The sequence below is a fragment of the Anopheles nili genome, chromosome 3 (assembly GCF_943737925.1).
Source record: "Anopheles nili chromosome 3, idAnoNiliSN_F5_01, whole genome shotgun sequence".
In the NCBI taxonomy this organism is placed as follows: domain Eukaryota; kingdom Metazoa; phylum Arthropoda; class Insecta; order Diptera; family Culicidae; genus Anopheles; species Anopheles nili.
This window is the reverse complement of record NC_071292.1, coordinates 23,212,433-23,227,018: the sequence shown is the minus strand read 5'-3', so window position 1 is coordinate 23,227,018 and position 14,586 is coordinate 23,212,433.

Sequence of the window (14,586 nt, the reverse complement as noted above, 5' to 3'; positions counted from 1 at the left end):
TTTTTGAAGGGTTCTCGAGCGATTGATACTGAAGCGAAGCGATGTCGCGCGTTGGCGGAGTTATGGTCTCCCGCGGTTGGCTCAATCGAACTACGGCACTCCACCAATCGACGTGCCATCGGGAAAGCGGAATTGTCATCGCCGGATCGCTGGGGTCTCACGAAGGGCCACTCACACCTGCACCCTTGCAGTCAGGCTGTCCAAATGAGCAAATGACTAGCCCTGTGGTGTTGGGTTGTGCACTTGGATTCTCGTTTGGGTGCTGGATTCGCGTTCGTTTTGTTTGGGCTGCCAGAGTAGCCAGATGTGTTGCTGGGGGCGCAAGCCCGAGGGGAGTTAATTTACGACACAGCATAAACAATGTCGCGAGATTGCAAAAGAATATCCCCACCAGGCGGTGGGGTTGAAAGGGGGAGCGAGTGGGTGGGGAGGGAAAAAATGTGTCCCCGCCCGTGGCAGCCCGTTGCTGATGTGTTTTAAATTGAAATGTAAATTTAAAGGAATACGCTACCTGAAGGAATGCATACGCGCTGGGAAGCGGAAAGCGGTTGAAAAAACGGACAGAATAAAATTACAACCAAAAACCCAGCAAAATGTGTAGCATTCGGGTGGCTTTTACGAAGCCAAGCCAAAAAAAATGGTTTTTTATTATTCTTGTAAATGATTCCCCTACGTACGCGAAAGCATACCTAAGCCAGCTAAAAATCAGAACGAAGGATCGAAGGACACGAATTCAAACGCGTCACTGTCACAATTGTCATTATCAGCGCACAACAGACTCTAATCCCACAACTGCGCACATTCTCTGCCCTTCCAGGTAAATGCGACTGATGTCACAGCCAACAAAAGCAAGAGAAAAAGAAACGCACTCACACTCACACAGGACGCAGATAAGCGATCCCCCGCGCAAGGACGACGAATGTAACCGCCGTGCGTGGTTCCCGGCGACATCGAATGCTTCAGCTGCGGCACATTGATTGAAATGTGATTCAAATGTCACGCGCAGGCATGAGGAACTGCTGCTGCTTCTGCTGCTTCTGCTGCTGCTGCTTCAACCCTATTTAATTTATATCAACATCAAATTCATCCCGCACGCCCTCGTGCCGGACAGCCGTGGGGTGCGAGAAGCGCGCTCGTTTGATGATTTGACTAGTGCGCGGTTTTGCGCCCTGGTTTGGTCCCTGGCGACCGGGGACGCCTCGACGGGACGAAACCGGTCCGGGCAAGGACTCGCGGGCAGGCAGACATCGCATCGCTGGCGGTGACGCTGACAGCAAGGACATCTTCGCTATCGGGATACGGTGAATGAGCCGAGCCGTGCCAGCGAATCAATGGAACTCGGTTAATCTACGCCATTATCCTGTGGGCGTGATTGTGTGGGTGTGTGTGGGTGTGTAGGCGCGTGCTTTGTTGTCCAACAGTTCGTTGCAAAAACAGACACTACTTGCTGAAACCGCGAGCCCCCATGGGACTGCGCGTAATGAGAGCAGGAAATAAGAACACGAACACGTTCGAACATCCTTTTTGTCCTTGCGGAAATCTCGTTTTGCACCTCACATCGTCCATCGTTCGACTATTGGCACTCACTGTTCGTGTATGCAGCGTCTTGATGGGGATGAGACAGGCGGACTCTCCTTCCGCAGGTTCCTGCCAGGACCCGCGTCCAACGAAGCTGACAGTCGTCATCGTCGTTTGGAACGACGGATCGCCGAGAAAACCTATTGCCGGTGACATAAGCCTCAAGGGCGCTTGGCTGCGTCACCGCACGCATCCGTATGAAATCCTAATTTCTTACCACCACCACCACCACCTCCACGGTGGGAGGAAATGGCTCACTCTCACTCTCTCTCTCTCTCACTTCATCTTCGTCAACACGGCCCCATTATCGTCCCGCCGGGACTGCTCTGAGTGACGCGTTGCTGATTGGATAGGAGTCAAAAACAACCGGAAACCGATTGATGGCCATTAGAAAGCCGGCTGCCAGGGCCGTCGCCTACCAAAATCCTCTCAGCAGGATCACGTCGCTTAAGAACTCTTGGCCGTGCGAGAATAAACATGTCACTGTCAGGGTGAATCCGTCAATCCACGCTTCACCCTTCGCGAAGGGCGATGACGCGCGGGTTCAAGCGAGCGGTTTTTGTTTTTTTTGGGAGCTTGTGAGAATCGCACGCTTTGGCTTTGTGGCATTTGACGATTACGCGGGTGTTTAATACGGCTTTAAGCGTGCATTATACAGAAGCCAAGTGACGCTGGTTTGATAATCGGCAAACTTTGAAATTGATTCCAGCAAAAGCACGGCGTGGAGGTTGATTTGATTGCATGCAAAACCTGCGCCAACACAAGCGCAAGGTAAATTATCCGCTTCTTCGGCCGACCGTTGCACGCTTACCTCTGCACGATTCGTTCGTAATTTCTTATTAGCATCGAAACCGAGCTGCTGCAAAACTTCATCCCCGATCACGCCCAATGTAGCCCAATTATGATCATATCCAATTAATTTTTAACTTTACCTTCCGAAACCCACCGCTAGAGCTGCCTGATTAGTCCTTCCGGTTCGTCCTTCGTTTCGTGGGTACTTCGCCAGCACAAAACCAACCCGAGTAAGATCTCGAACGTCGAAAACGTCGCTCTAGGGAGCCGGCAACCGCTGGCAAGGACGATCCCCTGGCCGGAGGATGAAAGAACCGATATTTTGTTTATCAGGAGACACGCTTCCAAATGAGATTTTCCTCCCACCGGTGGGTAGTCGTCCTCTTGTAATGGTGGCAGATATTTTATGCCTAATGTATGCTCCTAACGAGCGTAATGTAAAGACACACGCGACCTGTGCCAGGGTGTCCTTCTCCTTCACGCACACACTCACACACACACTCACGAGCTCATCGTCCTGATTCCACTCGCCGGCGCCCTGTTTTGTTCTGCGGTTAACGTCACCCGGCGACTTCCATGCGCTCTAAATTAATTTAATTGAAGAGGGGTGAAGCGAAATCGAAGGCTCGTCGCACCGCAACCACGCACTAGGGCCCCTACCCTTCAGCTCTGCTCTGCGACCGGTGTTTCAAGGACCAAAAGGGTCCTGTACCGGCGACGGTTCGCCTACCGGGCTATCCGGAACGGAAACGGCGGCCGACGTGTGTTTCTCTGCGCGTTTCTGAATGGCACGACAACGGCTTTGAAAACGTATCGGAAAAATCCAATCCACCCGTGTTGAGGGGAGATGGACAGAAACAAAAAAGCAAAGACTGAAAAGAAGCAGGAGGTGATAGAAAAAAAAAATTCAGACATCCCTAGAAACACACACACGCCGTGGCAGGTGTCGGTACCAACCCTTGCCATAATGAACTGCTCTTTTCTCCGTGCCACGGTAATTCCTGTCTATCTATTTATGGGTGCCGTGTGCGTGCGTGTGTGTGTTGAATTTTTCTTCTTCTCATCCCGTTGGCGTGGTGTGGGGGTTTTCCTGGTCGTGGGTGGGGGAGTTAATGAAAAGCGAATAACTAAAAACAATTCGACTGGGTTTGATCAAAGCGAAGAGCTCAGTACCACATACATTCCCGTGGGCAAATTGAAATCATTGGCAAAAACACGAAAAGGCCGACCATAAGGGGACGTGGAAATGGCTGCGAAATTTGGAACGAAAGAATTCCGTTTGCCCCCCTGCAAACCCCTCACCGTCTTGCCAGCCATTTCCCCGGGGGGCAGGAACGGTGCTTTGGATGTTCACCTGGGCGATTATGTTAATCGAAGTCGTTTCGCCACGAGCGGGGAGAGATGTTTGTGAAGCTTCTTTCAATTCCCAAACAGCAGCGCGGTGTTTGGTTTGAGGATTTTTCCTCCTCTTAAAACAGGGCGTTATGAGCGGTGGAATTAATTCGTCATCCGTTGAAGAAACGCCGGTTAAATAGATGCGCTAAAAGACGGTATGCGTTTAAAAGAAGCATATGCAAACAGTTAAGAATGTCAATGAAGATGGCTTTGAGTGGTGGCTCGCAATAATTTGCTGCCCTTGTTCATTTTAATGATTTTCTTGCAACGTTTGAAATGAAATTTCTTATTTTACTCATTAAATTTTGATACGTAGTTCATTATTTTAAAAGTGCATGATTTTGAGCATGATCAAAATACAAATTCAAATTATTTTCTGCCTTTACTATCTATGTTTTATATTTCATCATATTCGTTTTAAATTGTAATGACCTACAGTAGTATAAAACCTATATCATGTTGTGTTATTTAACTAATGATCATAGATTTAAATTTTATGATTTAAGAGCTTAGAGAAGCAAATAATCGAGGCAAGTCCTTCCAACCATGCGGATCCACTACGTGATGCCAGCATTAAATCTTATGGGAACTAGTTCTTTTTCATGTGATTTAATGATTTTTTTATATAGTCCCTCGTTAAAAAGTGCAAATAAAGCGTGTTTATAGTTCTTTTTTCTATAATCTATCAAAATATCGGCATTGATCTTCAAAAATCATAACAAAACTCGCAATTTACGCGTTTCAACGCAATCGACTCCCGAAACAGCAATTTCACCCGATCGACCTCGTAACGACGTCATTTCGCGTGAGGATTTCGAAGTCGATTTTGTTAGGCAAAACCTGCCTTTAATAACAGGAGAACATGATTCAAAGAGGTAGCCTGGTATTTTATATCTGTCTCTCGCTCAGACGCATGTGCAAATCTTATTACTATCTACTGATAGCGTTATCAGCACATACCGTCGCCTTCTCTAACGCCCGACAATCCTTATGCTATCTCTTTCGCTATAGATCGCCTCGTCCCAGGAGCACTTTGGGCTATTGATAGTCGTCTATTTTAAGATCAAAATTTGATTTTAATTATTTAGATCGCACATAAAACTCATTTTAAACACAAAAATTAAGAAGAGAACTGTTTGCAATGAATCTTTGAAGATTCAAATAATGTTTTTCATACCATTCCGAGTGTTTGTTTGACGAAATGTAACGAAATTAGAGTGATAAACAAAACCAGTGTTATTGATTGACGATGTGGCCCATAGTGCAACTCAAGATCATGTGGTCCAATCACGTCCCTCGACGTTATATACTTAGTTTATTGTTTTTCAGCCAAATAGCGCCAAAATAGTTCGAGTTCACGTGCCAGTCACCACGTGTCGTATTCAAAATAATGTTTTTATTTTTATCGGCTATGCTTTTTGATTCGGTACTGCAATTAAATATGATCAACATCGACAAACAAAATACTTTGAAGTCAAATCAAATTGTAATTAAATATTCTTTAAAATACAAAATTCCTTAAAATCAGCGTTGTCCCCAAAAAATTGGAACAAAACTCGCATTTCGTGCGTTTTCATGCACCACTCCCGAAACCGCCCAAATTCACTCGATCAGAAAAGTCGACCTCATAACGACGTCATTTCGCGTGAGGATTTCGAAGCCGATTTTGTTAGGCAAAACCTGCCTTTAATAACAGGAGAACATGCTTCAAAGAGGTAGCCTGGTATTTTATATCTGTCTCTCGCTCAGATGCATGTGCAAATCTCATTACTATCTCCGCATGGCGTTATCAGCACATACCGTCGCCTGCTCTAACGCGTTAACATCCGCATGCCTTCTTTATCGCCGGTGATCGCATCGTTTTTGGTGCACTATGAGCTATTGGTGGCCAAAAATCTTGAGAATAAATCGGATAGAAATCGAATTTTAATGTTTTAATGCACACTTAAGATTCATTTTACGAACAAAACAATGAAGTAAACTGTTTCTAATAAATCTCTTCATCATATTTGCATTGTATTTTATACCATTTTGCGTGTTTGTTTAACGAAATCAACGGAAATTACAGCCTTGAATAAAAACAGTCTTGGTGTATCAAGGCCTCGTCCATAGTGCAACGATTGATCGATTGGTCCAATCACGTCCCTCGACGTTATTTACTTTGTTTATTGTCTTCCAGAGCGCCAATTCACTCGAGCCTGCGTGCCAGCCACGTTTCATATTCAAATTAATCTTTATAATGTCTCATTGATTATGCTTTTAAATCCCAAGCTATAAATAAATATTTTCAGTTATCCAAAGAAAAACGAGTTTTGAAATCATATCCAAATGTAATTTCATAGGTTTTTTTCAATCATAGTGAGAAAAAACGATTGTTGTATAATCAATTTTAATTTCAGAAAGCATGATGAGCATGGGTTACTTGAGTATTCTTGCTTGAGCTTCATTATTGCAAAAGCTATGTTGCTGTTGTTTTTTTTTTCGCATTAATCGCGTATTTCATTTCGCAAACTAGCTTGAAATGCTGTAGTTTCAGCGCAATCATTTAGTTTGTGGCAAATTTCGTCCAATTTCATATCTAGCATTTTATACTATTGGTCGGTTACTGTTAATGTACTACGATTTGATTACCATTAATGTAGAGAATGTAATTTGCTTCTTTATTTTGGAAATATAATTTGATGGCCATAAACTTCAATATTTCAATAACAACGAGCTAAGAACAGCAAACCATCAGGCCCAGTCCCGTTAGCCATGCGACAATACTCTGTGAACGCTGTATTAAAATGATGGAATTTCCTTTAACTCCTTCAAAAAAAACCAAAACAAAACTTGTAATCACGCACAACTCCCAGGAAGCGCAATTTCACCCGATCAGAAAAGGTCCAACGAACTCGTAAAGACGTCGTCGAGCGGTAGGATTTCGAAGCCGATTTTACCAGTCAAACCCAAACGTTGATAACAGTAAACATGTTACAACGAGGTAGCTTGGTATTATATAGCTCTCTCCTTCATTCACACGTTATGGAAATCTCATGGCTATCACCATATAGCGTTATTAGCACATAACAAACCAGGCATTGATACCAGTCAACATGTTTCAAAGAGGTAGACTGGTTTCTTATAGCTCTCTCTCGCTCAGACGTATGTGCAAATCTCATAGCTATCACCATATAGCGTTATCAGCACATATTGTCGTCTGCTCTAACGCGTGATTATTCGCATGCGTTCTCTCTCGTTATAGATCGCTTTATCCTAGCTGCACTTTGGGCTATTGATAGCCGTCTATTTTAAGATCAAAATTTGATTTTAATTATTTAGATCGCACATAAGATTCATTTTAAACACAAAAATTAAAAAGAGAACTGTTTGCAATAAATCTTTGGGGATCAAAATAAAGTTCTTCATTCAATTTTGCGTATTTGTTTGACAAATACAAGGGAAATTATATCGATTAATATAATTGATTTTGATGAATTACGTTTTAGTCCATAGTGCAACGATTGATCGATTGGTCCAATCACGTCCCTCGACGTTATTTACTTTGTCTATTGTCTTCCAGAGCGCCAAATAACTCGAGTCCACGCGCTAACCACTGCGTGTCATATTCAAATTATTTTGTTTAATTTTATTTGATAATGCTTTATGATTTTTGGATCCAAGTACATACAAGCAACATCCATTACTAACGCTTTTATTAAGTCATATTCAATTGTCATTTCATAAGCATTAAAACACATTTATTCGCTTTTTTATAAGTATGAAAGTTAGCCGTCGATGTATAATTATTATACGTTTCAAAAGCTTTTCAAGCACAAAAACATTAGTACTAATATTTTAGAATTGATATTGTGAAATTTTATTGTTGTTGTAAAGTTTTAAATATATATTTTTACTCGTAAACCAACTTGATATGCTATAGTTTCGCTGCAATCCGTTAGCATGTGGCAGATCTCATTCGATTATATATGTAAGATTATACATTTTGCTTCATTGTTCTACCAAACATATTTTGCTTCCTTTTTTATCATTCTATAACATCAAATTATTATTTGGGAATAATGTTCGATTAATATGCGAATTAACGACCTAGGACATAAAATACTATGACCGCGGTTTCAACGAAACAGTATCTCTCTGAAAGAACATCAACCAGAATAAAATCAGTCAAACCAGCTTGTACATGAATATTCTCAAAACGACATCACAGCATCACTTCTGCAGCAAAGAAGTCCACATGCAAATGAGCGCATTAATGAGAGACTCAAATGGAATGGCATAACAAAAAAAAACTAATAATAATGAAACCTCCTCTGCCATAAAAAGAAACTAAGGAAGCATTCCTCAACTCCGCGGGGAAGAAATGATAGATTTCATTTATGATCTAGCGACGACGGTAAAAGCCTTTGTGTCTGTGGTGTGTGTGTGTGTGTGTGTGTGTGTGTGTGTTGTGTTCTTCCGCCCTACGAGCAGCCTTCTCTGGAACCCCCGGGAACAAGAGAAAAGTCTATTCACGTGTTTATGTCCTCGCATGGTTCGCATTTTACGACCCCTGCCTCACTGGTGCCCGGGGCCGGTTTCAACCTCACAACCACGGTCCCGGGTATCGATAACAGGCGTGCACATTCGCTCGAACACGCGTCCTGGCGTCCGATCGATGCCGTCCAAGCGACCGACCGGATAGCGCAGGCATCTGATCACCTTTTAATGAATGATAAACGTGGCGCTCGGTTTAAGTAGCCCTGGGACGCCTGGCGCATGATATATCCCCTCGGCATGGCATTCCTGTTACCAATCTGCGGTCGAGATTCCGTCTCGTAATGCGGAGCAGTTATCTCGCGCTCGCCTCGTCCATTCCCGGGCCGGCTTTCTTTAGCAGCGCAAGCGAGCGGTGGTTTATCAATTTCGAACAGGAAATAATATGCCGTGATTTATGGACGGGTTGAAGGTTTGTCACCCAGGACCAGCGCTGTCGCCTCATCTTTCGCCAGCGCCAACGAGACATCGCGCGAGCCAGGAATCCCGGACCCCGGGCCGCAGACATGTGCGATCATTTTTAAAAGTGTCCGCTTCATCTTCGATCCGCCGCACCTTGGCGAAACGCTCGCGCACCCCTATCGCGGCTGAGTGCTGGAGATGGATTTTTGATTAAGCCCGAACCGTTAATATTTAATTAAGCTGACCCGTCTGTCGCCCGTGTTTCGTCGGGGCTTCGTTTTGTCTCTCTCTCTCTCGTACGCTTTTTCATCCACCACGGAGCAAGGAAATATTGCCCCGAAAACCCGGACAGACCCGTGATGTGGTCCCGTTCCATGGTTATCTTTCGAATTTCGGGGCAGTTCAGGCGCTGATATCGAGAGCAGCCTGTTTATCGGTCGGATGCGCTGTTCGGAGGCTTCCCACAGACATTCTTCGGTACGCTGACGAGAGCGCCACCGGACGATGGCGCGATGGTTCCGAAAGCAGGGCAGAAATTAATTTCGGTCCGTTGATATATTCACCAGGACGGGCGCACGGGACACGATGACGGCCGAAAAAAAAAACAAAAAAGTGCGTGATTTATGAACCGGTCGCACTATATATGGAAATATGACCCGATGGGTTTCGATGGAGCCTCTATCACGGAGGCATTAAATCTCGGCTGCTCGGTTGATTAGACGCCCAAACAGGGAACCCCGATCGTGGTTTAGAACTGCGTAAGCTTTTGTGGCCCCACTTCCTGACGATTTCAACACCACACATTCCAACGCGGTTCACATGCTATCGGGTGTGTTTTCTCGCGCTGTTTCTCGGTTAAGTTCGATGCAAGTGAACCGAACGACTAGAGCTGAAGATGGCAGAACAATGGACGAATCGCGAGGACTACCAGGACGAGAGAGAGTGCACCATGCCATCAGGCATCCAGGCGGCAGTGTAAATTGAGGACGATTAATTGACAGACTGTCAAGGGCTAACTATATCATTAGGATTTGCATCTTGCTTGTCATTTGTCAAAATGTAAATTCAGTCTCGCTCGTCGGCGCAACCCCATTTTGCTCGCCGCAGCGCAATGCAGAAGGACGAACTCCGACGGTTGACGGCGTCATCGATGCCCTGGCGGCGATTCCGGGTTGTGTTTCGGTGTGTGGCCTTGCCAAGGGCAACCCATACGACCCTAGCTCCCGCGTTGTTGCGCAAACCGGCCACTGTGATGGGCCTTTTGTGTAAACCCTGGCCCTGGCTCGTCTTAACTTTGTTCCGACACATCGTGCGCATCGGTACGTGGACGGCCAGCAATTTTCTCCGGAGAAATCCACAGGACACGGTGCAGTTGTGAACGTGCGCGTGTGTGTATGTATGTTTGGTTTCCGGTGGCTTTGATTTCCCAGCACTCTAATGTAATTTGTTTAGCATGTCAAAGATGGCTTTCCCTCTCGCTTACCGGAGCGGAATCAACCACTCTCGAAGGCTGACACCGAGGACAACGACGACGACGACGACGACGACGACGACGACGACGCCAGTGACAATGGTAGACGGTTTCGTTTCTTTCGAGCTACAGGCTGACAGGTTTAGGAATGCTCCGTTTGTACTCGCTTTTTTATGCTTTGTTTTTGTTCGGGTTTGAATCCCCCCCATCCTCATTCTCGAGGTGCGAAAAGCGCACCAGGACAGAGGGAAATTCGCAAACACGTTGCTGACGGCGGAACATCGATGGAACGCCGGCACGATCCATCCAGGATCCGAGTGTCGAGCCTCCAGAACCGTGGCCGTGAATAAACATCCTCTCATTCTCGCTCGCACGGTGCGTGTTGGAGGCATTTTTCCAATGCTTTCGTTCTCGGTCGCACTAGAACAGGGACCCGGCAGCGTAATGCTAATTTTGCGATGTGTATTATGATGCACATCAACGCAGACGGCGACTTTGCGCCGTTCATGTTTCGCTGTTCGACTTGACAGATGATTAAATACCTGGCGTCGTCGTTAACATCGTGTAGCCCACCGTACGATTGAAGGGGTTGAAGCATTAATTAGGAATGTAAATAGGCCCATCGGTGGCTTGTCGGAGCGTGAGCTGGGGCCTTGTATAATGAGATCATTTTTCCAGCCGAACAATGGTAATTCACGCCAAATCATATCAACCTCGACCGTGGAACGGGACGCACGAATGATTAAGATGCGTATTTCACCCTTCGCGTTGAGTGCTGGTCGCATGTTTTTTCGCTTTTCCTCACATTTTCATCCAACGAGTTTCAAACGATGACCGGAATTCGCCCGCTTCCATTACGTGAGTATTCGAGTCACGGGCGCTTATCCACCGATCACGTGTCCACCGATCGAATCGACCTTTTTTTTTCTTTCGCATGTGGTATGTTTCAATTACATAGCCATCCAGATCGTTATCCGATCGACCGGCCGCGATCGAGCGCGTATCACTTTCACGTGCCTACGGGAGCAAACATCGGCACTTCATGTGAAACGTGTCCGCATTTGCGAAAACGTTTGCGATTACGCGGTATCGGACCGCGATACGAGGTCCTTCGGTGATCGGTGATCTCGTTTGCACGATAAAACCCGTGCGATGATGACATGATTCCGACGTATCCTCATTAGCTTATCGCGGGCTACCGATCGGTCGGCCGATCGTAGTTCCTGGTACTCGTCTGGTCCGTTTTTCCGCCCGGCATCGATCAATTCGATAACGACGACGGTGCGATCGGTTGGTGAGACGAATACATACACTCACACATATGCGAAGCTCTGGTAGGGCGGTATTTGCGATCGGTTGCGTTAGCAAAGGCAAAGCACGATAAGGTTATCCAGTTTTATTTTGCAACACTTTGGCCTCTGCAAGGCGTCTGTGAAATGATCTGATGTGGGGAAACTCTCCTTCAGCTATGCTGCTTAAGCTAGGACGGTGTTAATGCTGAGTTATGCTCATGGGCTGTAGCAGTTGTGTGACATGTGTGGTAAGGTGTTGGTCTACGCGATCAGGCGACAATCTGGCGACAAGAATGTAAATCACTTTCCACTGAGGTGGTAATATAACTCCTGCCAAAGTCTTATAGCACATTCAAATAGATCCCTTGCATTTAATTTGACTTGAACAAGTCAACGATCATAATTAAAGCAAGTATCTACAGAAGCATCAAACATACTGTTATACTTCTGTCTAAACTAAATCTAAAGCTGCTCGAATTAAACCATTTTTGCATGTGATGGAAACATTCTCTATGTAGTTGCTAAAGGAATCTGCATAAAGCTTCTCTTTCGAATCGCAACCTGTTAACCTATTTGGGGAAAGAAGAATAGAAAACCGCCACCAATTGCTCGTTCTTTTTTCATTCCCTCACAAATGGACGCGACTGGCTTGTGCATTTAAATTTTAGTCAATGAACTCGCACGCGCGCTTGCGATCATCCTACATGCTAGCGACGCCTGGTGTCCATTCAATTCCAGACCGAATAAATTTCCCACCCCATACTTAGGCGATTCGCGATCGTCCCAAGGACGAGCAGCAGCACCATACCGTCCATTCAATCGCGCCATAAAAGAACGTCAAATTCACATGGACACGGTCGCAGTCAGCGACGATTCCACACGTCTGTCTCGGTCATATTCTCGTGTGCTTCCACCTCAAACTCGCCAACCGGCAACCCGGGTGGACGAGAAATAAAATAAGTATAAAATGTAATGTTTTTGTTATGTTCCTGTTTAGCGCTCCCGCTCTGTTGCCGTCGTCGTCCTGTGGGCATCGTTCCCGTCATCGTTCACGGTCGGTTGTTTCATTTCGCCGCCCCCGAAAGCCACGTTTGTCCTCGCAGCGATGCCGCAGCGTGGAAAGCGACGAGCTTTTCCCGTGGACCAACCCCGGCCGGGTTCTTTGCGGGCAATATTTAAAATAAATCTTAATGATACGACAGTGTTTATATTTGTCACACTGCGCTAGCCCACATGTCCGGTGCCGGTTGGAGCACGCCCGGTCGAAGCGAGTTCCGTAGCCCGGGCACCGAGCAGCTGGCCAGAGAACCCGCACTCCGGTCGGGAATTCCTTCGAGCGTCAAGCTGTCTTGTCAGTGTTTGTTAGTTTGCCGCAGTTGAGATGAGAATCTATTATGCAGAAAACAGGACAACGGCGATCTCCGTCCCTGACAGCACTGGAAGCGCCGTGATGACTCCCCTCGGTCACCATCGTCCGCTTTTCCAGTGTCAGCTCCCATTCGACCTGCGGCCAGGGCATCCTGGAACGGTTTCATTTCAACCGTTCCCGGAATCAACGACTCCACTGACATATGCAAGCTTTTTACGAGTTTTCCACTGCACGCCAAGGACTCGGTTTGGCTCCTTTTTTTTTGCTGCTGCTGTTGCTGTTGCTGTTGTTCCTGCTGTTGGGTTTTCTTCTTCTGCTTGTCACCATCCCACACAATATCTCTCTCTCTCTCGCTCTCACTCGAAAATACACGAAGCAGAGCTAGAGTCGCCGGCACAACTCATCAAAAACCGTGTTGTGTATGCTCCGTGCGAGCCATCACCAGCACGTCTTCGTAGCCACGAGCAGCAGCAGCAGCAGCACCAGCGAGAAAGGACACGGCAACCGCATTAAACCTATCCAGCACATGTTCGACCCGTCGGTCCCCAGATCCCGGACGAAGGACCTTTCCTCACCACCCGAGAGGGGGCGACCAACTTAAGCCATTCGGAAACTAAAACCTGGCAAATTAAAAAGAGAAAGGAGCGCTTCAGCAAAAAAAAAAAATAAAGAAAGAAACACAAACGACGAGCAGGATTCAAATGGTGTCTCCACGTGACCGTCTCGTGATTTCGGTGGCGGATTCTAATCCAAAATAATGAAACTTAACCTGACGAAGAGTTTGCGTTTCATTTCATTAGTCAACGCGAGCGCGTGTGCCTTTTTGCTTGCCAACGTTTGGCTGGTGGTAAGGGATGTGTGATTCAGAGAACACCAACGCCGTAAGGACATTCGTTTTTGGAAGTAATACGCCGTCTGTTGAAGGGAATATGATTTTTGGTGTTACGTGTAACACGTTGCGTAAGAGTATGAGACCTCAAATCAGTGTCTCTGTTTGTTTTACAACACTTTACTCGACGACAGAGTGTAGTCATCTCGAGTACATCCCATCTTAAGGTTAGATAATGGAATTGTACCGTTCTGTAGTTCATAGACGCATCCCCCACTATCATATTTCGAGTGGCTCGACATGTTCAACCGTTTTTCCGTGCTACTATCACGCAACGTGTTGCACTATTTCACTCTTTTCCCGAGCCACACGTAAATGGGTTTGACAGAACAAAAGTTTGAAGGTTGATATTCCACGTACCAAAAGGTGGCGTGTTTAATGTATTCACGCGCAAACCCTTGGCTGGGTGAGAGTCAGAAGCAAATGCTTGTACGCTCGTCCAAAAATTACGTCCAAAAACCGCACACAAAGTACACGAATGAGCTGTTGCGAAGGGTCAGATCTTTACTAGGCCCCGACTAACATCAAAACCACAATAATCGTGTGCTGGGTTGGCATTTGTCCGCTTACGGAGACTGAAATTGCGGTGAAAATGTTTACAGTCCCGCATTATGGATACAATTTCGTTGGGAAAACCCCGTTTATGCATCTCGTCAATGGCGATGGAGCGAAGAATGAGAATTTACTGCTGCATCCCCGGGTTTATCATCATTATGTTGACGCGTTTCCTGCGCATGCAAGCTGACCGTGGGAGAAAGTGGCTCTATTCCGGTGAATGCTCAAATATGAGCTACACAATTCTCTCGAATTTGCAGCAAGTTCATCGACCGGCTGCGAAATTCCTCACCAGCCATTGATCACC